Below are 27,796 nucleotides of genomic sequence, written 5' to 3'. Positions count from 1 at the left end.
AAAATGTGTATCAGGTCTCATTGTGCCTCTAATGTCATTACAGGCAGTGACTCCTCTATGTGGCACGCCACACTCCCCATCTGTCAGAGCAAGATAGGCAGGGTGACGAATGGCTATCACTGCCACCCCCCCTCCCTCCCTCCAGAGTCTGTATCTTTTTTTGAGTGAAGGGGGAGGCGAGTGACCTAAACCTGGGCGGTAGCCCACACGTAGGTGGGCCTCTATGGTTTTGAATCTCAGCAGATATTAGGGCTAATTTAACATGTTAGCAGCTAAAGAGATTAGCAACATGTACATCTGGGGATTAGAGTGATAGCGGTGGATCATCTTATAATGTGTTCATTCCTTTTTTTTTTTTCTTCTTTTTTTTCCCAGTGAGCATTCGAGCTAAACTTGAAACTGAGAGGCTGCTGTGTAAGTGTGCACGTATATGTGTGTTGGAGGATATGTCTTCACCTGTCTCTCTCTATTAGATCATGGTTTAGTTGTATCATTACCGAGACAGGGACGCTTTCTCATGTATTCTATTTTCAATCTCTAGGTGCCTTAGAACTGAGACACCCGTCTATTGATGAGGAGCAAAGTGAGCCAGTAGTCTCTGATTGGCACAAGTTTTAGACACTCTCCCAGCAACTTATAGTGTGAGAGACATTATAGAACAAAGTAAATAAATATTTATAAATATATTTTAATAAGTCCTCAAGGTCTCAATTCCTTACCAACCCTGCTTTAACTTAAAACTTCATACCTGAATTTCAAACTTCAAACTGATTTTTACAACAGCAGCACTGCCTGGTCTTGAACGACGGAAAGACGGGAAGTAAACAGATACGCGGGGAGGGGGAAGGATGTGACATCAGCAGACATAGACAATCAAAGGTGCTGAAGGTCTTTCCTTCCCCAAATCGCAGGGTAAGAATTAGGGTTCAAAACTCAACTGCTACGCTCCCCTCTCATTTCCAGAGGTCGACAATGAGGACAAATGAACATGTTTTTCTCAATACGAAATACTTCAGGCCTCAGTTACTTCTAGTTCCTCAAAACGTGTCTCTTGGTTTTGTAAGGCTATGACATATCTTGAAGGCGTGTGGGGGCGGGGTAGGGTGGGGGGTTATGCAGGAACTCATGAATCAAAGCAAAAGGCAAAAAGATAAATGTTGAAATCATAACCTTTCTGTGACGCATCAGACGAAAACACTCACTGGTTTCAACATTTTTGAACAAAAGAATTTGTCAGGTTTGTTATGAGTGCATTTTTAGTTGTTCTTGGTTGCACACCCCCCTAAACTTTTATTTATTTTTTTACTTTTGAACACATCTGAGCATCTTTTGTGGTAAATGCATACCTGTGAGGGGAGTGTCAAAATATCCCCATGAAGAAAAGTACCTTGATGCCGTGAACGTCATTCTTCTTCTTTATTCATTCTCTGTTTACTTTGCTGTGGCTTTCATCACAGCAGCAAACTTTACCAAACATTTTCAAATTAAATTAAGGCATTAGGATTATAAAATAATTTAGAGAGTAAATGTGAATTGGAGGACTAATGCATAAATGATGATGTGTCTGTTTTTCGTGTAAACTACAAGAAAGCTTACAGACATTTAATTTACGTTTAATTGTGAAAGCGTTTACGGACGCTCCCACAAGTAATGTGTCTATATAATCACTTTTGCATTTTTCTAAAATTTTAAAGTATCACATTGATATGATGAGTGAATAGAAATGGAGGCGACAGTGTACAGAGGTCTGCCCTTCGTTTGGGCAGCTGTACGTCTCACTCAGCACCAGGAAATGCAGGCCTTGGGCCATCAGAGCTGCAACGCAGATAGGTAGCCATCCGTCAGAGCCAGTATGGAGACAGGTGAGAGCCATCTTTCCATAACCTAATGCTGCCTGCCCCAAGGACAAAATGATTTGACACGATGCGTCAACCCCTCTGTTTGAAAGGAGGCCAAGGGCTGTAAGCAGCAGCTGCTAGGCCAAAGGTAGATGAGCAAACATGCCCACGCTAAAGCTAGGTAAAGCTAGCTCGACAACAACAGGGAGAAGGACTGGCTGTTGTGGCTCAATTCTCTGCAGCTTTTTGTTTTTTGTGACTGTGACTTACGAACATGAGAGATATATAAATACATTTTGAGGACCGCGGCTCGCCACAAACATACTCTTGAACCAAACTGGAAAAAATGGTATCAGTGAAAAAAGGAGAAGAGAAGAAAAAGCAGAAGCATAGGCAAGCCACATTTTGGAGAGGCCCCGGAAAGACTGGAGTGAATCACCATTTCGTACATTCAGTCTTTCCATGGCTCGAGCATAAGAAGTGACAATGGCTGAATTAAAGCATAATGCATAGATAGAAGTTATATATTTAAAAAAAAAAGAACGATTAGCTTAACAGAGGTGACAAAGTACCCGACAGATCAGTGTACAGTGTGAGAGGCTGAAATTAGAGGTATCAAAATGGTTTTGAATATGGAAGTGGTGCTGATTGTGGCGATACACACATCTGATGTTTAAACACAAATAACTTCACTAGGTTTCACTTTATCATCACCACCACAGTTTCTTTCACTTCTTCTTCATCTCTCTCTCCCCCTCTCTCACCCTTCAGTCAGCATTAACCACTGTCTCAACTCGCATGTTTCCACGTTTACCGAAGGACCCAGGTGCGACCAACTGCTGACACCAAAGGTACAGGAACAGAAAATTAATGCACACACGTGCTTAAATGACCACACTGTCACATCACAGGACAAGGTCTGCGTGCACGGATCAGGAGTTACATGCTTATCTGGATTTAGAAGAATACAAGCAAAACCATAATGAACAATAAGCCAAATGTAACAAAATTGCAGTAGAAACCCTTTAGTGAGCACACCCAGCCCCCCACAGGAACAGCCGGGAGTCATGTCACTAAGAACACAAAGCACTGACATATTCACCCAATTATGTACTCTGCCGAGTATGACAATGTCTCGGGATGTTAGCAATGTTCTCCAGTTGGAGGGGAGGGGAGAAGGGCAGAAAGTGTGTGTATGTGTGTTTTGAGTCAAGAGGTTTCAAACTGAAGCTAAGGCCTCATTACTGTAGGGGCTATGCTTACTCCAACCCTGTCTCCTAGGATTGAGGTTTATATATACAAGTAATTTCTAATAGTGAATACATTTTGAAGAAAATTTAGCCCCAATCATAAGAAAGAAATAGTGTCTGTTTGGCTGGACATGTCAGTAAAGATTTGAAAGTTAACCCAGTTCCTTTATTTATCTCAGCCGCAGAATGTAACAGGTCTTTGTCTGAAGCAGGCTTGTTATAGAGACAAACCTTCGTTTCCCTTGACTACGTTAAAGTTACTTCATCAGTCTGTTAGAGGACAGTGACTCATTCTGGATAAAACTCAGAAAAACAGTTGAGTACTTGGCACTCGCTTATCTCTACCAACACGGAGACGGTCATCAACCAAGGGACCTAAAACACTCACACAACAGCTGTAGCTGAACTGTATACGACACAGAGCAGCCAGCTTAATTTTAAACACATCATGCAGCCATTTCAAATTAAAAGTTCTTTTAATAGAAACAACCTATTATTTATTTACTTTGTTTAACTGAGGCTTTTATTGTGAACATGCAACAAGATTAAGGTGAGAGACGGCCGGCCAACATTCTGGGTTCGGCCTTTGTTCCTGTCTGCGGCGGTGCCCGCTCAGCAGACACAGAGGCACGGCTTTAAATAGAGCATCCTCTTTTAATTGAGGAAATATTACATTAATAATTTTTTATGTGTGTTTTTAGATACTAGCAAAACGTATCGATCTGGTTGAACAGAAAAAATGTCAGCGCCGGTTAGGAGCTCTTGCAGCACAAATTAAAAAATACAGCTCTTGAACTGCTAGATTTAATTCGCTCCACATTGAAAGCGATAAAAGAATTTGCTCCAATAGGATATAATTTCTAGGGCGAAACGAGTTGCTGACTTATAAGATACAGACAACTTCCCATAGCAGTCGCGTGCCCCAACTCTTCACCCCGCACTGTATCAAAGCCACACATCACGGTGAAGACAATCCACTGATGATTTCATCACACCCCCCACCCTTTAGTCTTCCTCTATGCCACAGTATTCTAATCACCCTAATTAAAAGCTTTGTTCATTTAGAAATCTCTGATGACAATTTGTTTCACTCTACCCTACAGCAGTGGTGGCTGTGAAGAGAGGAGAATTAAATTTGATCTTGTGACAGCAATTATTAAATGCTCCCTCCTGGCCTCAATTAAGGCCTTCAGGCTAATGCTAACATGGCTAACCCTCACGCAACTGCAAGGGGCCAAGTGCAGTTTTTGTTCACCAACTTCATACTGTCACCCAGTTTGTTTGTGTCTACATATATATATATATAAATATATATGTGTGTGTGTGTGTGTGTGCTTCAGTTTGGTAGCTATGGCAATGAGAAGTCGCTTATGGGCTGTTATCTCTTTTGCATTTTGTTGATGGGAAGAGATAAATAGAACAATTTCCCTTTTTGAGGTTGTTGGAACTAAGTCAGCATGTACAGACAGGCAGACCTATGAGGAAGTTGTGGAATTTACTATTTTTCCTTTTCTCACTTCATCAGCAAATTTAGAGTCCACAACGATACCATTATATAAAACGATTATATTTTTGTCCTCCGCGACGAACGAGCGCCGGAGCTGACGGTACATCGGCACCTCTCCCGTAGCTGCGATGCTCCCAGCAGCGTTACATGTCATGGTCACAGCCTTGCGGAGCTGAAATGGGAGCCACAGCTCCGCTTTGACTCTATGCACAGTGTGTGGGTAATTTGCAGAGAAGTAGAAGGTTGCACACTTCAACAAGCATGTCCTTCATAGATTCGACCTTCTGTTTTTCTTTTTTCTTTTTCTCTTCCTCCGGTCCCTGTGCTCTGCTAGGAAACCAAGTAACCTAGATCATAAAGTAGGGAGAAAAAGAGTGAGTAAGAATGAGAGACAGAGGTAGAAAAAGAGACCGAGAACACGAAACTGCATGACAGACTGGCAGGAGACAGCCACATTATTACACCCTACCACTAACAACACTTAAGAACACACACACAAAAAAAAAAGAATACAGAACACACTACTTGGATGATGTCATTTTTTTCTTTCTTTCTTTCTTTTTGTTACCGCAAGCTGATTGTGCTGATTATTGGTGAGCATTGTTTCCCTGTTGATGCTGAGCATCATTAAACAGAGATTGTTCCATTGTAAGTGTTTGTTTAAGCATGGCTGGTTTAATGTTTCCAGGCACTGCCTTTTCACCACAGACACACACACACACACACACACACACATGCCGCTCAATGTAAACCTGAGACACAAGCTGTATGTGCCGCATCTATAATTTATGCTACTACTGGGCTTTTGTTTTAAGCCTCGAACGTAAAGAAAGCCGTAAACGCAAAAGCGAAACAAAGCACTGAAAATGTGTCCAGCCTCATAAAGAAAAGAGAAACAATACATACATATATATAACATGTAACGTGCACAACTGCGTAACGCAAGTCTTTTCCACCACACAGCCTGAACTCTTCTGCTCTCACAGAGCGTTACAGTTCCCAGGGGAAGGGTGGTGGCGGTGGGGTGCATGAGGCAAAAGGTTGTATGGAGTGTGGAGGGCGTGTGGCGGCATACGGTACCTACAGATCAGCCTCTGTTTAGGGGAGTGGCCCCACCAAGGCTCGAGCCAGGCCAGACCCAGTCCAAGCCTCTCATTAGTCATCGGCTGGGTGCCGCGCTCCTTTTTGGAGTGGTTAAGGGGGAACTGGTGAGGGTCTGGCTGTTCCACTGTACTCCACTCCCAGCACCATCACAAACCGACCTCATCAAAGTGAGCGCTCGTAATTTGTCACAGAAAGCAGCCAATTAACATATGTTAAGGGAGGAGGGAGGACTAGGAGAAGGGAGGAGAGGGTGAGTGAAAAAAGATAGCGTGTGATTAAAGAGTCTGCACAGCTGCACAACATCAAGATGGCAAAGTGAGGTTTGAAAGAGACCTCAGACCCAGTAATCTGATAAAGCATACTGTTACTTAAGCCTCATAAGCAAGAGCGAGAGAGAGGGACAAGGAGAAAGGGGAAGAATGAAATAATAGAGACAAACAAATATTAAATTACTGCTGTGAATCTACAAGCTTTGGCAGAGTGCCTCTGCTCTCAATATGTGGCCGACTGCGAAGGCCGCTCTATCACACAGAGCTGACCACTCCCGCCAAAGCGCCACTGCCGTTTGACCACACTCTATTTTTAGCTCAGCGCTCACCATTGTCTTTGACGTAGCTCACACTTACGCTAGATTCTGCCAGGAATTTTTTTTTGTCCTTTTTAACTCTTTGTCTTCCCATGAAACGAAAGCTGTTATTTCATTTTTCATTTATATTTTTTTCTTCTTTTTCTGTCACAAAGTCTCATACAAGTTGCTTACATTCTGACTTGTTTGTTTGCTTTCAAATTCTTGTTCCTCATGGTTGGTTTTAAAACGTGCAGCGCGCCGATATTTATGCATGTGTGAATGCCTGTGTGCGGCTGCATGACTGCGCCTCGGCGAGCGCACGCGCGCGCGCGTTTATGCGTCTGTTGTTGTTGTTGTTGTGGGGATGTCTTGTGAAGTGAGCTGTGTGATATTCTGCCTTGTTGTTGGATACGGTGGCATGCTGAATGCATTAGCAGCGCGCGCTGATGCCATTCTGTGTTCTGTCGTCTTTCAGCCACCTCTGCCTTGTCTCGCTCTCTGCGGCGACTGATCACACATCTTGACAAGCGAGTTTGGGTCGTCGTCTGCGTCGCCATCTTTTTCTCTACGTGGGCTTCAAGTTTTTTTTGTTTTTTGTCTTTTCGTTTTCCACCGGGGAAAGGAAGAGAAGTGTGGAGTTAGCTTTAAACAAATTTGAATGTTAAGTTGTTGGGGAAATCCCCTGAATAAAAAAAAGACAGAAAACAATTCTTTATTCCTTGTATAGTTACTTGAGAACATTTAATTATAAATTATTTTTTATCATCATCATCTTCATCATTATTATCTCGTTTTTCAATTGAAAATCAGAAATGAAAATGCATAAACGGATGGCAGAAAAGCACAACAGGCATTCTATATAAATCGTGACTTGCTCCCCCCTCTCTTCTTTCTCTCTTTTGCACTCTTATCCTTGCCATCGACCATCAGTCGTTATTTATTTATTTTTTCCTATTTGGGGAAATAATGGGCTAAAGTGGCGGAGCGGAGGAGCAGAGGAGTGTGGGATGGAGGGACAGTGAACAGAGGGGGCAGAGGCGGGTTTGTGTTTTGCTTCGCTGGGCTTGTTTCTTGGTTGAATTTTTCTCCTCTCATCGGCTTCGCGAGCTGGTGGATCAGTGAAGGACCTGGCCGCCTGGAGAAACCACCACCCCCACCCCTCCACCCACTCCCTGCACTCAAATCCCTCTGCTGTGAGCACAGCTGCACCGTTCACATAACCTCGCATGTCCCCCTCCCACCCTACCCCTGCCCCTCACCCCCTCCGCTAATGATAGCAGAGCACGTCCCCTCCGCAAGGCAACAGCTTTTTCCACTTCACGTACATACACACATATTCTGCTGTGCACTCCCTCAAGAGCGCTGGACACATGCATGCACAGACCAACGGGCACGACATGCCCCTTTTTCCTTCTTAAGGTTTTTCCCTTGATTTTTTTTTTCTCATATCATTCAATTCCCCCCACCCTCCACCCCTCCACTCCTTCTCTGCCCTGAGAAAAATCCCCCAGCCTTATGACCCAATGAAGGCCTGAGAACATGCACAAGAAAGCACACACAGATACACACACACACTTAGATGAACCCTTTAACTGCAACTGCCCATTTTTCTCCCTCTGTACAAATTGCCACAGCGAGTGACCTGCATCACAGCTGTGTGTGGGAATCTGAGTAGGAGGGTGTGTTTGTAGGAGGATTGAGTGTGTGAATGTATGTATGAGCACATACCTGGACACGTCAGTGTTCACACCACATATGCTGCGTCTATATTTCTGCATAACTGGCTGGGCTATATGTTCACTATATCTATGTATTATCTGCTGCGGGCCCGCGTGCGTGCACGTAAGCGGCGGAGGAGGGAGGCGAGGGCAGTTCTGGCCTTCTGCAGCACCTACTGTGCATTATCCCAAATAAACAACTCATTACACGTGTATTTAACCAAGGGGAACTGGCGAGTAGTGGAGGCTAATCCCCGTCATCGTTCCCAGCGTTCCTTTTCTGATTAGGCTACAGGGAAGTGGAGCCCAAGAAGGTAGGTTGCTTGGTCGGTGCAGGAGGAGGAAGAGCGAGAGGAGAAGAGAAGAAAGAAAATCATTTGAGTTAACTTCCCACAAGTGCCTTTCTTAGTTATAGTATCCTTTCTCCCTCTCTCTCTCTCTGTCTCCTGCTACCCTCTCGCCTTCTCTCCGTTCTTCTCCCTGTGGATTTTGCATTGCTCTTCCTTGTTTTCGACCATCTCTCAGAACTGGGTCATCGACAGATTGTGCGGCACCATTTTGAAGAACATGGGAGGGGAAAAAAAAAAAAAACACGTTCTTGCTGTGAGAACAATCCAAGGTTTCTTTAACAAGTACCCCGCTTATCAAATTAAGCTGTCAAAAGCACATTAATAACAGGCAGCACAATTCTCTTCACAGAGAAAGGGGTGGGTGGGGTGGGGGGTGGGGTGGGGGGTGAAAGCGCATTCGGGGAAAAAAAAGATTTCTCATTCGCTGTGTAAAGAGACAGTCAACCAAGGGCAGTGGAGCTTTTCAAAGATTTCTCCCTCTCTCTTTTTTTGTCCCACTTATAATATGATTATGGGGTCCCTATTATGAGGGGCCAAGATGCAGAGTGTCACTCATTTAAAGGGTGAACAATATCTTGGGTTAGAGTGTAGCAGTGATGACACTCGTGTTTAAAAGAATTACAGATGAAAGAGCATCTCGGGATAATAATGCCGTTTCAAAAGCAAACAATTAGATATGGGCTTGAGGAGCACGATGCCCTGTAAAGAATACCCGAATTAATCAAAAATAAATGTAGTCATCCACCCACAGAAGTGAGACAGTAAAAACGAGTTTGACCCTGGAAAATGTGAGTCTTTGAAAAAAAATAAATGAATGTCAAATGGTAAAATCTAAATAACATCCAGTTCTGCTTCTATAGCTAACCCTATTTATTAAATGCTCTCGTTGCCTTCGCAAATCTGCAGTCAAGAAATTGAGAGTACAATGAGAGGGGAGTGAGGATCAGACTCAAAGTTAGGCCCCATAGGCAAGACATAGAAATGAAATCAACAAGACAACTCGGCATTCAGATGACAGATAAGAGAGCAAGCCAGCCCGTGCCCTTCCACACATGAACTAACTGTGGAAAAACCCAGTTCTCACACACTCCCCTTAAAATCTTTTACTCTCGACTACATTTGAAAAGAAAAAAAAGGGGAATTAGCTTGTAGGGTTTCTAATCTGTACGTTACAAAATCTGACAGTGTCGGCTAAGACTTCTCACACTAAACTGCGAGCCCTTTCTGCGCTTTACTCCAGAGGCTGATTTTCTCACACCCTCATTCTGAGTCCAATCCTGTTTGCACGGGCCCCAGAGGGGCTGCTCTGTCATAGCCTGGAGTGGGCCGGCGGTGGATGGATGTGACGTGGAGGAACTGGGACTCTGCTGTGGGGAGGCTGGAGCCACGGCAGGTATCCCCCGCACTTCCTCAGCTATTTTTAAAACCACGAGTCCGGAGCTGGGCCAAAAATAAAACAGAGGCCATTTTGGCCCATGACAATAAAAGCAAATAAAGATCCCTCACTCGCACACTTTAACGCACACGCGCGCGCACCAGCGCAGAATATGAGGAACAGAAAAGTATCCACGCACACCGCCAACAAACAACAACAGATAAGAAGTGAAAAAGGTCTTCACCTGACAATGAAACTATATGTCCTGCTATTGAGCATACACAGATGTGCACATCCGCACATACACAACAGACAAAAGTCAATATCAAGGCTGAGCTATTTCTGTAGAGAGCACTATTTAGGAAGTGCGGGCAAAGTGCCAGTATTCTCCTCAGTATCGTCTGGCTGTCATTGCAGTTATACAAACTCACCTCTTTCCTCTCTCGCCCGCTCCTCACCCTTTCCACCCAACCCCTTGTTCCATTGTCACTGCTCTCTCGCTCTCTCTCTGTTGTTCTTATATACACACACGCACACACACACACACACACACACACACACACCAAGGTTATTTGTTTTTCCACTGGGTCGAACCACAGTGGCAGGTGAAAGCATCTATTGGCAAGATAAAGAGAGTGGCTGGTGTGAGAGCACAAGGCCTCACTCTGCCCAGCAAACCTTGAAGTGAAGCGCCGGGCTGGAGTTTCAAACAAAGTGCCCCCTCATTCATTATACATGCAACTGCACTGAAAATCTCCTTCCGCAATGCCATCTTCTTCCCATCTCTCTCTCTTTCTCTCTCTCTCACTTTGCCTCTCCAGGCCTCTCTCTCTCTTTCCCTCTATCTTCTTCCCTCTCTTCTCACATCGGCCCTCTTCGTTTTCTCTCATTTTTTCCAGACAGAGCATCCATAAAGTATGAATAAAATTAATGACATCACAAGCTGCACTTTGGAAGAGCCACTGTAGGAAAAAGCCATACATCACAGTGCAGAAGGAACTGGGCTGAAAGAAGAAGAAGACAGAGAAAGACAGAGAGAGAAAAGAGTGCGTGAGGTCTACGCTATTTCACTCTTCACCGCCTCCAGGGCCTTTCCTACTGTGTGCTATAGTGTCTTATTAAGTTTGACTTCAGATGCACATTAGCTGAAAAAGTTTAAACACTTTTATTATTGTTCGGCTTTTTCTGCATTTCTTTGTCCCGCTTTCTCCTTAATTCTTTGGTCAAAACAGTCCCGTGTAGCACATTATTTCATAGGCTGGCCTTTGGTGTGGGAATGGCACAGATGACAGTGGAAAGAAACACTGGTGTGGGCTTTGGCAGGACACTGGCTGGTTAAGCAGTGTGCTCTGCAGAAAAGGGAGAGCACTGAGAGCATGGATTCTTTTTTTTTTGTTGTTCCCCAACTTAGAAAGTGTTAACAGCATTTTCAGCGACACAGAGGATCTCCTGATTTTACACAGGTTGTCCAGATTTCTAAAGCTGTGGTGAAAAAAAAACAAGCACAAAATTTGAAAAAAGTCTACGATATTCTTCCTTGGAGCACAAAAAGAGAGACAGACGTATCAGTCGTGCCATCTATTATTGGATATTTACTGTTGCGTTGTTGTATTGAAAAAAAAAACAGCAACATCACATAAAAAGCCTGACGGGGTAGAATTCAAGTCCTAATTCCTCTGAATTCGGTGTGAACACAAGATCTGTTATAAATATCCGATCGCGGTGTGACGCTCAGCGGCAGCGCGGATGGGGAGCGGTGGCGGCAGCGGCGCGGATTGTGGCAGCCGAGCGAGCAGGGGGTTTCAGATGGATGCGAGCTTGTGTGAAGCCAAGGCACAGAGCTACCTCTGTGCGTCTCACAGGACTCTGTTGCACAATGACTCGGCTATGTTGCAGTTGTGACAAAGATAAATTACAGCGACTGGAAAACATTTCTACATTTTTTTTCCTCACTCTCCCCATCCCTACACCTTCTTTTTTTTCCCTTTTTTCTTTTTTTTTCTTGGCATTGGGTGGATTCCAAATGCGTCCCACACCAAAGGAATATGGTGAAGGCGGGTGGGGGCATCTCTCTCTGAAATAATATTAGGGCGTAAGAAGTTGCTCCTAACTATTTACGGGTCAGGAGCAGGGTTTAATCAAAGAAAATGCCTTTGGCTGCTACATTTCCATAAACAGACAGGAAACACTTCTCTGACAAACTGGCTTCTAAAAAATCTGTCAGATAAATTCTGGTTTCGCCACGTAACGGTTCAAGTCAGCATTACAGATGTCATGTTTGCGTTACCTCTAAAACTGTCTGCGCTGTGCAGGAAAAGAAGAAGAAAAATTATCTCAGGATTGAAAGTTGGGTAAGTCTTGGGAAGTTAATGTGCCAGTTTATAAGCCTGAAAACTCTCATTTAACTCTCATTTGAACATTTAAGTCTTGATGTTGGAGGCTTTCAACCTAATTGGAATGATCTCATGTTTGGACAAAGAAACCCAAACTCTGCTCTAAATGTTTCTCTTTGTCTTATCATTCAGACTCCTGCTCCTGCACTCCTCCAGCCTTCTCACCTCCCGGGCCTCTCTCTCTCTCTCTCCCTGTCCAAATATTTCAGACAGCAGGCCTCAAGTATGGTGAGGTGTTTTGGGTGTCTCTTTAGGTGGGCTGCAGCTGATGATATGATTGTGCGGTCAGCACTGCCGAGCACAGACCACCCAGCAGGCTGCTGCCGTAATAATGGCCAACAGGCCAGGCAGGAAACAGGAAACAGGATGAAGAAGGGCAGGACATCCTGTTCATCTAGATCACTGTGTTAAACATGACATCACGAACGCATCGAGATCTTAACAGAGGGTTACCTGAGCGGAGGCCGAACACTTTGTCGGCGTGCTCTTAACTAACCTCTGCTCAAATAAATTTCCATCTGCGTTCTCTCTGCGTGCGGATCTCTCTCTGTTTTCATGTGCATCTGTCTTCTCAGTTTGCCTTTTCAGCCCTCACACTGACACTGTTTTCCAGACTGCTCCATCATCGCAGACATCAAATCCTACCCTCTTCAGTGTGAGAATAAAGGAGAAAAAGAAAAACAAGCATTTTCATTTGAATATACACCAGCAACAACCTCACAAAACTCAGACGAAGGGAAAAAAAAAAAACACGTACGCACACAAAAGCACAAAGATTCCAGCGCACGAATACACAGAGACAAGACGCAAAGTTGAAAACGCACACACACACACCTCCCAGACACACAGCACACACTGACAGACAAACACACAAAAGAAACAGCAAACACAAAGCACAGCACAGCCAGAAGTCTACTTTATGCAGAAATATTCTAAAGTGTGTTTTACAATACAATTAAACATCAAAGGCTGATATATTCCTCTGTGATCTTTAACACCCCAGTGAACAAACCCCACACACCCCCATCCACTTACAGCATACAGAGAAAGTTGCTGAACGTCACTGCTAATTACTAGATAGAGACAGAAGAATACTTTGCATCATTATGCAAAAACCAGGACATATTCAAATATATGCATTCAATCCACCAAAAAACCATTCAAGGACTGCATTATTTACTTTTTGATTTTTGTGTGTGTGTGTGTGTGTGCGTGTGTGTGTGTGCGTGTGGTAAGTTTTATGAGTAATTGCAGCTCTTATGAGAAGATACACAGACAGTGCTCCTAAGGCAAAGATGCATTTGGATAAACATTTCTAACACGCACAACAGTTAGGACAATGAAAGCGAGATCTGCTGAAGACGAGTAAATAAACACATGGTGAGGTTGAGCCCTGCGTATTTCACTGGTACTATAAAACGTATGAAAAGAGGAAAAAAAAGAAAGAAAAAAGAGAAAAAAAGGAGACTATTCCTCCCATGCAGCAACTAGAGAACACCTGCCATGTGCAATAAACAGGAATGCAAGAAGCCTTTAAGTTATTATAAAACATAAGCATTTTCATCTGCTTATAAATTGGCAAGAAGAATTGTTTTCTCAACAAATGCCTTAATATTTCTGTTATTTATGCGAGGCAAATTTTACTACACACACAGCCTGCACTTTATTGCGTTACATATGCTGCTAAACCAATTAAACGTTTTCACATGCGGGATACACAAGGTCGTCTCTCAGCATTTTAAGACATTTTCTTACGTTATGAAGCATTGCATGTGAGGCAAATACAAATGTCTACATCTGAGTCTTATATCAGCCTCTCATTTGAGCCAAAGGGCATGAAGTCCACTTAAGAGTTCTTCAATATCTACCTCACGATCTTGCCAACCGGCAATCTGCAAATGAATGTTTTACTGATGTTTAACTGAGTAAACTCTGCAAACTTCTTCCAAAATATTTGAAGCCATTAGTGAAAAAAAACAAAAACTTTAAAGCACAGCTAAAGGGGCTTTTAAACTGTTTGCTTAAACATAAATACATTGGTTGTCTCCATTAAGGAAAAATGTTTTCATAGATCTGGTTTTCCATAAGGTGGGGATCTTTGAAATGTGACTCTTGTACAGTATTAAATGTCTATGTGAGCAGAGATCAGGGAGCACAGTGGTATAGTTTACACCTCCCCCCCCCCCCCCTGAAGATGGAAACTTGGTAGCAGGAATAGAAGTTACCACCAGTAAAACTAATTTATGGGTGTTAAATGACACATTTATAAGCAATATATTAGGCATTTCAAATGATAAATATTTGCTAATTATGCTGATTTTGTTGCAGTGCCTTGAAAACACATGGCATTACCCTGACCGTGGCATACAATGTGTTCCCTTCCTTCACTTAACTAAAGCTTTACTGAGCCCCTGGCGTACAGCAAAGTGCCCTGACAATCGGCTCAATGCCCTGGCCAATCACAGAGACACGTGACCTTCTAATCCCTCTCTGTGAGAAGGGTAAGAGTGTGTTGTCGCTGTTGGTTTTGTGAATCAGCGCCTAAAATCCCAAATGATTTGTCAAGATGGAGAGGTCTTAAGAGAATAAGAGAAACAAAAGCAGCGCAGGCCAAATAGTGTGGGTGTTGATGCATGTGTGTAAAAGTGTGTGTGTAAGGAGGGAGAGAGAGAGAGAGAAAGGAGACAGAACATGCTTTTGTGCACCTGTGTGTGTTTGTGCACGACTGCATACAAGTGTGTGTGTGTGTGTGTGTGTGTGTGTGTGTGTCCGTGTGTGTGTAGAGGGTCTCTTAGATTACAGAGCTTGGCTGACAGACTTCTCAGTGTGTAATCGTGGGTCCACATGCAAGTGCTCACCTTCCTCTGAGCGGATTAACCTATCGCTAAATCCCAAGAGAGCAACAGGCCAGACAGGCCACACAGAACAACTTCATTGACGATAGTCAGAAAAGGAAAGCCACACTTATGATGTTGTTTTCTAAAAAAAAATATAAATTAATGCACTCTGACTTTTTTAAGACTAAAAAGTTCACATAAAAGTTTAATAAAGGGTTACTGGACACCACGTTCCCTTCAGAAGTTCTTAAAAATCTTAAAAATTACATACGCCTTAAAACATGGAGCATCTCTCTTTTTTTCTGAAAGTGAACTGAGAAATGCAGTCAAGCGGTACGCAGTGTGTTTTAAACGCACACATTAAATAAGCTGGTATACAGCTACACACAGAAACACTTTTACCATTCTGTAAGTGCCTTAAGATACCTCATTTACATAGCTGTTATTTTAAAATTAATTTAATAGTTTAATGAATCTCAAAATATTCTCTAAAAGTTACATTAATTATATTTAATTTGAAGCAGTTATCACTATATTAAAGCCCTGTTCATTTCTTACTTTTTTATATAATTTATTTCACAGACAAAACTGTGTTTCAGCTTAAGAACTAATTCAGCCCAATATAAGTAAAGAGATAAACGTTTATCCTCACATTAAGCATACGTTTTTTTGTCCACAGCCAACTCAATCCCAAAATCTATCTAAATGAAAATGAAATGTATAATAGTAATTTTAAATGTCACTGCAAGCCCGAGTTTCTCTGCACATTACATGGTGGGCCTCGTGTCCGCACACTTTAAGTGTAAAACAAAGAATCCATTTTTAGCTCCAAAGCTGAAACCTGAGAAAAGTTGCCACAAGTTAATTGTAGCCTCGTGATTTTTCCTCTCATCGCAACAGGTTTAGCTGAGCAACGTGAGGCTTAACCAAACTCACAATATGAATTTAATCATACTTGCTCTCTTGTAATAAGTCAGTCTCAGTCACAAAGGAACAGAGAAGAAATTATAGTTGAGCCTGAACAGCCAAACCTCCTCTAAAACACTGATTTACAGCACAGTCCGCCGTGTCGCTCATCTACATAAATTTACATCCAAATAAGTCTAAAAAAATGTTTTCCCCTGTATTGCAGCGATGATATGATTAGCTATTTATTTAATAATTATCAAAGCTTCCTACATAATATACCGGTTTAAAGTTTAGCACGGCATAATTGCCATCAGTTCACCTCAGTTTAGAACGTTTATTTCGTGCGCAAAGAATATCCACAAACTAGGATCACTGTTTCCCTAATCTGTTGCTTTGATGGAAATCTGAAATGTAAAAACTTGTGCATCTCCTTTTGCCTTTATAATTTTGTTTGAGGTAGACTGAACGCTACATTTTACAACCCAAATGTAACTTTTCATATGCCACCCTGCCCAAAGGCGCAAAAAGAGGGCATAAAGTATAGTGTTAATGTGACCATCCTGTTCATTGGCTTCGGGACTGTGCGCCTGCATGTGGACGCGAGAAAGCTGCACAAGGTCGACACAGCAGTGACACCTAAAATCACCACACGGATCTCCTAATACACCATAACCAGTGATTTGATGTCGCTCGGTAACTATATTACATTGCTGTTACCGGCACGAGTCGAAAGGGGGTCACAACAAATCAATACACGCAGTTGCTGTACTTTGTCAGGGGAGACAACGCGCATCAAACTAGACCCTCAAGTTTTCCCTTACGGAACATTTCAAATAAAATAAATAATATTTTTTTTAAGAACCATACGATGGAGTGAGGTGTTTGCCAGTGAGTGCCAAGTGGTGCAAGTGCGGTACTTACTTTATCTGAAATCTTGTCCCGAGTGAAGCGAGAGAAGGCTACAACAAGCGGTCCGCCGGGTGTTTGGTCCGGCCGTTTGACAGGAAGGTTGGAGCCGCTGCTTGATGGGGGACGGAGTTCGCCGAGACGCACTTAAAATCCAGGAGCGCAACTAAGCAGGAGGACGGCGCCGAGAGGAAAAAAAAAGTAACCTACAATACGTGGTATGAGTCCCTATAATGTCAGAGAAAACTACCCCTCTCTCTCTCTCTCTCTCTCTCTCTCCTCTCTCTCTCTGATCCAACAGAGCTCGCTCAGGAGGCGCTGAGGACGCACCGTCTGGTCTGCTAGTGCGTAGTACCGGTGAGCGGCGAGGGACTCGGTGGAGCGGCTGTGTTGGAGGTGGTGCCGGTATTAGTACTGGACGTCTGAAGCTTAATAGTGATGTTGCGAAGCTGTTTCTGTTCCTCCCCACAATCCCGACCAAGTCTTTCCCTAAACCTTCTGCTCTCCTGCGTGAAGAAATAATCGATTTTTTTCTCTCTACCCCGTTTTCTTTTTTTAAAAAAACTCCTGAAAGGGGGCGGTCTCACATTTCCCAACTCCACTTTAATAAACGAGGCAAGGCTCTTAACGCTTTATTATCGCGCCAGGCCCGACGGAGTGGACACAATTAGTGCTGAGAGAGGACCGCTAGAGGAGGAGGAGGATGATGAAGATGGGGCATGTGTTCTTTAACTAATGATGTCACGGAGAGCACCCCGAGGTCTGCAGGCGACAGCATGCGATGAAACCCGTACCGCGAAAGTTGTGTTTCGCTCAGGCAGGCTAAGTTTTCAGCCTCTTGTTTCATGCGAGTCACATCAGATGCCAAGTACACCAAAACTTAAGTCTGTCGTAGCAAGAAGCAAAACACTTCAAGTGTTTCAGCACCTTTAGTTTTTTGTTTTTTTTAGAAAATACTTAAAAAAAGACACCATTTTCTACAAACACACACTCACAGATGATCCAACATCACTCATTATTTTAACAATAAGAGTTTAAGATTAATTATCACATTAAATGACATGATTCTTCCCTCAATGCGATTTCGCTGGAAAAGTAGGAGCAACTTTAGCAACTCCCGAATAATGCCATTTTCTAATTCTCAACAATTCCTTGGATGTCTGCTCTGCCTCCTTTCTCAGACGCTGCAACACTTTTGCACATCCTGCACCCCGCCAATCATTCTTAGGGACCCAGCTATCTCCTACAGATAAGCCCTGACAGAGACAGTAAGCATTGGGGAATTGCCTAGCCTTTATCCGTCCAACCAAATGATTTCAAAACATCCACTCTATTAGTGTGAAGATAACAATTAGAACAGCAAGTTTGCCACTTCAGATAAGACACAGACAGGCAGTGCATTGGCTCTCTGTACAGAGATGTATACCAGATAGGCCTCATAATACCAGAGTTCTATTATACTCACATTATATGGGTGCCGTAACACGGTTTTAGGATTTTTAATGGCTGCCCTGAATGGAGCTTGTTACGCTACAATACACCGTTAGGCCCCATTGTTGACTTTATATCAATTTAACATTGAAAAAAGGGAAAACATTATCACAGGCTTCCAAAAGTTTCTTCCATCCTGATATTTTAACAAACCAAAAAAAAAAAAAAACCAAAGAAAAACACTTATGGTCTATATACAGTTAAACAGCAAACCCCTTTCTCTTTATTAGCTTTGCACTGTAAAAGCAATACAGACTGCGTGTTGTGTAAATAGACACCGAGTGACTCCATAATCTTCCCCTTCCCTTTTGAAGTTCACCTACGACGCATAAGCTATGCAAGCCGTCAGCCACCCAGTCAATCAGTTATTCAGTCAGTGAGGGTAGGAAATGGTAAGACATCAGGTAATAAATAAATCAAGCTGGCTAATCTGCTTGACGGGTGAACATTACAGCCTGTAACCGAAGCCGCTGGTGTCTGATGACTCTGAATGCCACCTTCACATCACCTGACCCTTTAATCTTTAATAGCATTTCCTCTGGTCCCTAGACCTCCATACTAATCAATAAGGTGCTGTTGGACACAGCAGGTTCATAAACGCGACACGGCAGATATCAACGGCGTTACATGTCAGCATGTATGAAACGGCGAGTTCACAGAGTCACAGTTTCAACAGACATGATTTCCTCCTTTCAGACTTCTTCTGGTGCTCGCACCTGACAGTTGCAGTAAGTCTCCAAAATATATGGATAGCTGTGGGTGCTTATGTGATTGTACATACCACATGCAGTGTTCCTTCTTCTTCTTCTTCTGTTCGTGTCCTCCCTCTTGTAGCTTTCTATGCTGTTTGCGAGAAGTTCACTGAAGAGGTCCTTTCAGTGTTCCCAGTGCTTGAGGTTGTCATTTGGTTAGCACCTGAGAGGAGAAGCAAAGTAGGCAGGCACGGTGAGAAGAAGAGTGAACCTGCCAGTGAAGTGCTTACTGCTTCTGTGTAAGAGTAGGTACTTGCACATAGTGTGCAAAGATCTATGTTAACATCTGTGTAACGTGTGTGTGTGTGTATGATAGCCATGTGAAACACAGAGAAAAAAAATGGGGGGATGTGGAATACATTTGAATGGTGAAAAATCATTAAATGAGGCAAACACTGGCTCATGCTTATTCATAAATGACTGACTTGTCTACGGGGATAAACCTATGGTGAAACCATACTAACAGCCTCCCTCAGTTCTCATACATTTAATGCAAAATAGGGAAGACCTGCTGTATATTTTGCTCTTGAGACTACTGAACACAGGTCTAAGGCTAAATATCTATATCTATATGTATTATATACAGCATTATAACCAGGCTGATATTAATCCACATTGCAGAGCTGAAGGTGTGCCACATTGTGCTATTAAAACGGATAAATTTAGAGTTAGTTACACAATGACTGTGTGCAAATAAGCAGAGCGCGTCGTAAGTTAAATATTATATGTTTTGGCATTTGTGTTATCTTAAGACAAACTATTTTCTCATTAATCAAAATGAGCGAAATTATTAGTTTCTTGCCATCTGAAACTTTCCCAGACCTACTCATTAGCCATTGTCCCTCCCTCCTACATGCAATCCTGAACTTGTGTTCTGAGGAGTGTGTTTGCGAGTGTGTTGGAGTGTGGGTTGACAGTCTCATCAAAGCCTGGTGGAGGAAAAAAATCAGTTTAGGAGTTTGCCAAACAATTATGTAATTTCAAAATATGTCACAGTGTGCATAAACACACACTTTAGGCTTTCGGGTAAATTCAGTTTCGTGAGGTTTGGCTTCGGCTGTGCATAAAAAGTGAAACAGGGGAAACTGCGACTGGATCTTAAGTCAAACATATAAGTGCGGTTTGCTGATATTGATCTTGGTTGGATTGTTTCTTAAGCCTCTCCTGGCAGCCACTTCACAGCATGTGTCACACGCACGCACCGAACGCACACGTGCAGAACAGCTTGCCTAAAAATGTATGTGTGCGTGCACGCCCGTTTGTTTTTGGTAACAGAGGGAGAAAGAAAGAAATGCCTCTCTCAAGCAAAAGATAAACACAAACACATTTCCAGGGCAAACAAGAACAGCCCGGGCTCAGTGCAATCTGTTGTCGATCATGCTCACGTGAAAACACAATCTGCCTGTCACAGTAGATGATGTTGTCAAGCGCTCTGCCTCACTGCTCCTGAGAATTAGCCAGCGATTACAGAAGCACTACGAAACACGCAGAGTATTTGTTGTATGTCGGATATGTCTGAAGATGCTTGCAGCTTTATTTGGTATTTACCGCTTTCTCTTCCTGCACTCGTTCCCTAATGAATTTTAGACACGTTTGTTTTTTTGACAATAGATTGATGCTACATGATGTGACGACCAAAGGCTTCACAGAAAGCACAGAAAGACCTGCAGGCCAATTTAACTCACATGCTCAGCTGGGAATCCATAGATCTCACTTTTGCAGGTGGAGATGTCTTATGGGTGTTTCAAGGGCAATCACAGCAATATTTTTTGACTCGGTATATAATGCTAAAAATTCAATGCATATTTATTAAAAAAGATTTTTTTTTATTATTATTCTTATTCAGCCTTATTGAAATGCATCACGTATTATGTATCATTATAGTTAGGGTTAGGGCAAACCTAGATTGATTAAAAAAATTTGGAAAAAAAAAACAAAAAACTGTATAATAATTAAAACGTTATTCATAATTGTGAATCATTTTCACGTGCTATGTGTATGTAACGTGACAGTATACATTCAAGAGCACAAATATCGAGGAATCCACAACATGGTCCGTTATTTTATACAATTATTAAACTATAACGTCATTCATTCTTTGTTCATTTGAACTCCTAGTATCTAAGCCATACAGTTCTCACTCAGCCTCAACATCTGGGCTCTGTTCTCAGGAAAAACACACCTGCTTTAGAAAATGAGAGACATTCCCCCGCTGATCTGTGTTTGGTCTTTGGGTAAGTCATCTAAAGCATGGTATTATAAATAATTTGAAGCTCGTTATTAATAAGTATTATAATGAAACTCACAGGGCAATATCATCAGTAATTATAGTCGAAGGAATTGTACTACAGTACTTTATAATTAAGGGAGCAAAGGTTAGAAAATCAGGTTTAATTAACTGAAATCATATTTCTCCTTGTTATAATATATATAAAACAAAGAGAGTCATATAACCATGAGGAAGTATTTATTTGCACTTACGAATGGTTTTTTTTTTTTAATATGTGAGCATGCAATTCAGCTATTAGGCAATATCTCCTTGTTTATTTTATTTCTGAAAGAAAGCAGCGACGCAGTTCTGCCTTAACTTGGCACTCATGCCTCGAGGTATTTTGCCTCTGCAAGAATCAGTTGTATGCAAATGTAAAAAGACTTGATCAAGATACACATATCATATATTCATTTCATCTACATCATAACTTTAGGTCACTATTGTATCACTTTACAAGAAAACAGATTTTTAAAAACTGTTGTGTCAAATATTTCTACATCCTGTAGTTTTACTTGTTATATCTTGAAATGCAATAAATAACAAGAGAAGTGACCTGCTATATTTCAGTGAAACTGTATACGGTTTTCATTTTAATAACACTTTTTTTTTCTACCATGTGGCTACATCTTTAATAATATCTATCATCCAAAACTGCAATGGCTATATAACAAGCCCTTAACAAGCAGTGTCAGTCAGAGACAGCTCGGGTGATTTGCATGTGTTGCGTTTAACCAACACTATTCTGTCTGTACACCTTTCCTGCATTATGGATGAGGCACAAGCTGAACAACAAATTCTCCCTTTGTTCTTCTTGATTCTCTGGTTACATCACAGGAAAAGCTCCATGGTCCTGTCTGTGACTGCACTGGCACACTGAGACACAGCGATGCTGGGCGCGCTGTTAATCAGACCTGTTGCTTCTTCGCTTTGTTATATCGCATCTACGTGGGCTTTTCGACACGCAGAGACACAGACCACAAAGCAAGCACGTCTTCCACATATTTAATTCGAAGAACTAACCGTGCCACCTGTCGAATGGATGATAATAAACAATTTCAATAAGATGATCACATTGGGAAGAAAATAAAAATAGCTCACGTCGACTACAGAGGTGATTATTCAGCCTTGATACCTGCAAATTGACTGCCAGCTTATTTTATTTACAATCAAAATGCTTTAATGTCACATATATCATTAATGTGACAGGTGCCATCAGTGTGTGCCATCTGCTATATATGAACAACACAGTGTACAGGCACTGCAATTAAGTGTGCTGCCTGCAGGGGAGGTCTGCACCCTTCTTAGGGGAATGGAGAGGTTTAGCACAGGGGTTAACTGGAGGTGTTTTCTGTGCCCCAAAGTTTAACCAACTTTTTACCCTAAACTACTTCAACACGGTCGTCTGTTTAGGCATTTTAGCCAAGTATTTTTTAAAAAAACAAATATTAAATATCTCTAACCGCTATCCCACAAATATTTTAATTGTTTTTAATTTACTTCCTTCATTATTCTAATCCCTGATGGTTTTTTCTCCCCCACCTCCTCCTCTCCCCGTGTCTTCTTTGTGCTTAACTGCCACGCTTACTGTCTGTATATCAAGGGCTCAAAGTTCTCTTTGTCTCCAGCAGATTGCTTCGCGAGAGGGAGGGAAAAGAAACTCACTTTCTGCTAATGATTTTTCCTCATTTTGAATGGTCGGAAAGTAATTCCCTATGAACTGCTCCAACAAAGGCACAGTTATTCCATTGTTCTTGCTGCCCTTTCTCTAATTGTGCCTATAAAAGAGAGATGCCAGTGATACTTTTTTTTTATGTCTCAGTTCAAGGGGTGCCCACCGGTGTTTCCTGAAGTGGTGCAAAAGCTGTTTCTGAAACAACATTATTAGTGTTAAATGTGCAGCAGTGGAACAGAGCCCACGTCTGAGCAAAGTGCCATGATCAACATGTCAAAGAAGAAATGCGGACTTAAATTACAGCTGAAGTTTGGCTCTGTTATGTATTTGTAAATAATATCGAGCGTAACATGTGATGGGAGACAGCTGTTTCTTTCTTATTTAACCATCAACTATGGTTTCTTTAAACCACATCCATGATCGCTCCCTAAACTTAAGCGCATTTTAGAAACTAGAACTGGCAAAACTTGTTCTGCTGACAAAGGAGGCAAATCAGAAAGCATTAATACGGATCACTGGCATTGGTGGTTTAATTAGAGGCAGCAGATGCAATATAGTTACATGCTGAGCAATAAAAGTAGTTTTTAATACTGAAGAATAAGTAAAGTTACATTATTTTTAACAGAATATTACAATATAAAGAGTAATATAAAGATGATCGTTTGTAAAAAGTTGCACTTACACTTCCTGAATAACAAAAACCAGCTGCAATGCATCCAACTATAGCACGAAAGTCTGCAGTTAGCTTTGTTTTGATTTCCCATAATAACTATTACACAGCAAAAGTCCCTCCTGCAGCTGTTGACCTCAGCCAATTCTCTTGACAATTAACAATCATTCAGCATGGCTCTGCAACTTCTCCCACACTCTCACCAAGCAGCTGATAGTGTCTCACTGCGAAGAAAAGCAACTAGAGTGGAATACATTGTGTATCTAAACGAGGATTTCCCAGCTCAGATGTATGATAGCGAGGCCGACCATCGGCGCAGACCTGTGTTACACAGTAGAGCTTGGCAGACGAGCGGCGATGTCTAAAGCTCTTTGTGCCTCCAGGATCACCCCCAACTCATTCTTATTCAGACATGATCAGAGGAGAGGCAGGCAACTGAGATTAGCTGCAGATCAAAAGAGCTGCCTAGCGCCAGCGCTCGTGTTTTGTAGATTTAGGCGGCCCCGGCACACAAGCATTGTATCGTGGCGGCGGAGCGTCATACTGTTTTCTGGCCTCGACAGTGCTCAGGGGGTTAGAAGGAAACAGAGTTTTTAAACAGAAGGATGGACCGCTGCTGGAAGTCTTCCAAAATTAAATAATAAAGATAATAAAAAGGGGAATGAAAAGGAAAAAAAATAAGAGCAGAATTACTACGCTGTTACTGTAAGCCATTACAGAACCAAGGTACTTCATGCATCACAATTGAAATCACTCCCATATGTGTAATTGGTCTTGGTTCAGTTCTAATTTGTTTTAAAAATGAAATGCACTTTCTACAGTAACATAGTTTCAGTAACTCGGGAGCATCTGGATCAGTGGTGCCACAAAATAACCATGGAAACTAAATACTACCAATGCTTTCTGTCAGCAGCAGCTACACAGTAACAACAAATCAGCAAATTACTTCTACAGTGTATCTTAACGTTCCCTCTAATTTATACAAAGACACTGTGACACAGTGGAAACCACAAAATGCATATCTGCATTGAATTACCTTCCACTTAACACCAGACAAAGTGAAACACTGAAACTAAAAGCTACATTTTTAGGGAAAATTTGTGCTCGTATTATCACTGACCAAACTTTGACATTCACATTTGAGACATTACCATTTAAGTTAAAAATGTATTAATAATTATAATTTACTTACTATTCATACAACATAAAAAACAAACAAAACAAAACAAAAAACTGGAAGCAACAATGAAACCAATAGCTGACTTGGAAGGTGGAAAGACAGGATGAGGTGAGTTTCAAAGGCAGAGAGGCAACTGCACAAGAGCGCTCACCACCCTATGGAGAAAGAAAACAGTGCGTTTCCTCAACTCCGCTGACCATCAAAGCCATGGAATTCAGGGGCAGAGAAGCAGTAAAGTAAGGACTGCACTGTTCCTGTAAACTGGGTCAAAGTTTCTACTGTTCTGCTTTTTGGGTGAATAATATGACATGTGTGCATGTGTAATTCTCAAGTTTAGATGTATATTAAAAATGAAAAATAAAACTGTTTTACTTTTAAAGTAGGAGTATAATAAAGTTTTATATCCACTGTCTGTGTCAACAGTTGACTTAGTAACGGTTTTAATAAATAGTCTAAAATACCCTGAACTTCAAATTTAAAGATATGAAATTTATAAGCATCAACAAATTTAAATCTAACGTGGAAACAAACTTAAAAAATAAAACCCTTTTACGCAGTTTGGGACAAATGACATATTCTTACATCCCCTGGTGAAGAATAGTCCCCTTTCTGTCAATCAAAAGTTTGTCCAGTATGTCTTCATTAGACACCAAAATGGGAAACACACGTTTCATCTGAAGTATGTATTTGCATCTAGTGCAGCCACCTTGAGGGAATGAGTCATTTCTAAAGCAAACAACACTTTAAGGCCACGCTCTTTCTTTCACTGATAATTCCAGATCGTGCAATGAGATGTTCTGAGCAATTACCCATAACGGTACAAGTAACCTAAACTGACTGTGAAGAATTAGAAACAGAGAAACAGCACAATATAAAGTTCCACTTTACTGACTTTAACCATTTTTCTTGCCTTGGAGACATAAAAATGTACACTCTTAAAACTAAACACACACACGCACTTCCAGGAGCCTCAATCAGCTATTCCCCAAGTGCTCAACAGAGGTGATTGGCACCAGCTGGGACCTCGCTCCTCCTACAACACTGTTTGAGATTTTTTCTCTTTTTTTTTTTTTTTGGTGTCTTTCTACTTTTTCAGGAGCAGGAAAATCTAAATGTAAACAGCAGTTAAGTAGATATTCTAGCCTTGTTCATACTGGTATAGGCACTTCTGTGTTGGGTTACATGACAAAGACATCATTCACTAAATCCTGCGAAGCTATAATGAAACAATTAGGCAATGCGGCTGCAAAATAAATTTCAGAATGGTTTAAATTGTGCAGCTCAAATATCCAAATTATGGCTTAATCTGTTAAACATGTCATGACCTGCTGTGCAAAGTGTTTGAAGTTCTGACAGAGACAGGTTTTCCACTAAGAGAATGAGATTCAGACTAGAGGGTGGAAAAAAAAGTGGAATAGGTGTAATTTATAAACTCACCCGTGCCTTTTCTCTGCTTCTCCAGGAAGCTACACCCTCCAGCACCAGCTGAGGCCCGACTGAATCAAACAGGTAAAAAAAAGTTGAAAAAGAGAAAAAAACAAACAAACGTGATAATGGATAAAAAGAAAACAAAAGGCCACAAATGACCTTAAATAGATGTCCTGCATGTAATAAAGCCAGACCAGCTGGCTTTGAATAGAACCCCCAATTTGGGTTGTCTGTTTGCCCCCGGTCTCTGACTGAACTGAAACCAGGTCCGGTTCTTTCCAACCATCTCTACCACCCCTACCCCTCTATCCCAGCTGAATCCACCTGCCCCTATCACTCTTGGGTAAATATAGCCTTCTGAGGGATCAGTGTCACCCCCCACCCCCCATTTCCCCTGATGCATACACATGCCCCAGACCTTTGTCAGCACTGGCATATAAGCCCTACCAAGAATGCTGCCACCTCCACAGTGGCAAAAAAAGACTCCCCTTTTTGCCCTTTCACATATCCACAGTTCTGCTGCACACAAACTTTCAATATCCTCTTTTAATCTTTCTTAAAAGTATGCGTATATATACATATACAGTATAACTTTACATAACAAATACTCCTACTCTTTGCATAACCAATCTGTGTAATTGTGCAAATAAATGAGCCACTGGAAGAGATTTGTCAGCATTGATAGCATCTTGTCCAATGTCAAAATACCAGGTGCAGTGGTATACACCTATAATTTCGTAATTATAAGCTCATTTAGCTGAGTTTATCTATGACTAACATCCACCTACAGTCTTGTTTTGTTTTTTTAAAGAAACATATTACTCAGGAAATGTTTCTCCTTTTCATTGCTACCTGATAAAAATCATACATCTTCATCCAAAAGAAAACTTCTGAATTTCCCAAAGCCACTGGCATCCAGACTGTAAGCCATTTTCCCTTCTAAATGATACATTCAGTAGGGTGTAGGAATCAACAAGCTTAAATCATAACATCCCCTGTGACTGTTTGTACATTAGCTGAGTTTTGCGGGGGTGGCACAGGGGTAATTGTAATTTTATCACAAATTTTCCAGTCACGCTCTCATACCTGATGCCAAAATCTAATGTAGATAATGACAGAACAATACACCTAAATTAGTGTTTTATATATCCCTCTTAAGTCAACCAATTTGCTAATGTGGAGACTGATGGCACAAAGGAAAGATGAGTAGACTATAGATTGGTATTTTCCCAGAATACATCCAAAAGAGTGGATCCACTGAGACACGAGATAAAACAGTGGTGTTCCCTGGATGATAGGTGTTCACACTCCTGACAGTGAAATATGGTTTGTATTGATCTAGTTGTATTGTTTTCATGTTTCTGGGCACAGATAATCAACTAATCTGTTTATCTGGGGAAGTTTTTCTGTCACCATGACTACCTGCACACCTATCCAATCCAGGGTACCTATACATTGGTACATTTGCAGTGACATCATGAGCAGGAATTCACTAATCTTTTTTGAAGGGAATTGGGTGGGGAGCGGGTTGTTGGGGGGAGCTCATTTAATTGTGACCTACCTCTATGAGGGATTC

At 41.8% G+C, this 27,796-nt stretch overlaps 1 protein-coding gene across 7 annotated transcripts in view; it reads right to left on the bottom strand.

The window, feature by feature from the left end:
• The window catches only part of mef2cb (myocyte enhancer factor 2cb), a 68,854-nt gene extending 42,459 nt beyond the window's left edge, over window positions 1-26,395 (bottom strand). For 2 of the 7 annotated variants that reach the window (XM_084946906.1, XM_084946904.1), the window contains exon 1: window positions 16,771-17,416. The gene's annotated coding sequence lies outside the window, so the exon portion shown is untranslated. Of the gene's footprint in view, window positions 1-16,770; window positions 17,418-19,027; window positions 19,162-26,229 lie in introns of those variants that run through there. The other 5 variants (XM_084946903.1, XM_084946907.1, XM_084946902.1 and 2 more) reach the window with 5 other exon arrangements.
• Between the last annotated feature and the right edge of the window lie 1,401 nt (window positions 26,396-27,796).

This window comes from Perissodus microlepis, chromosome 12, assembly GCF_051167445.1.
Source record: "Perissodus microlepis isolate ML-2025 ecotype Zambia chromosome 12, ASM5116744v1, whole genome shotgun sequence".
Classification (NCBI taxonomy): domain Eukaryota; kingdom Metazoa; phylum Chordata; class Actinopteri; order Cichliformes; family Cichlidae; genus Perissodus; species Perissodus microlepis.
Note: the sequence above shows the minus strand (reverse complement) of the source record. Positions and strands in the feature narration are given on the sequence as shown.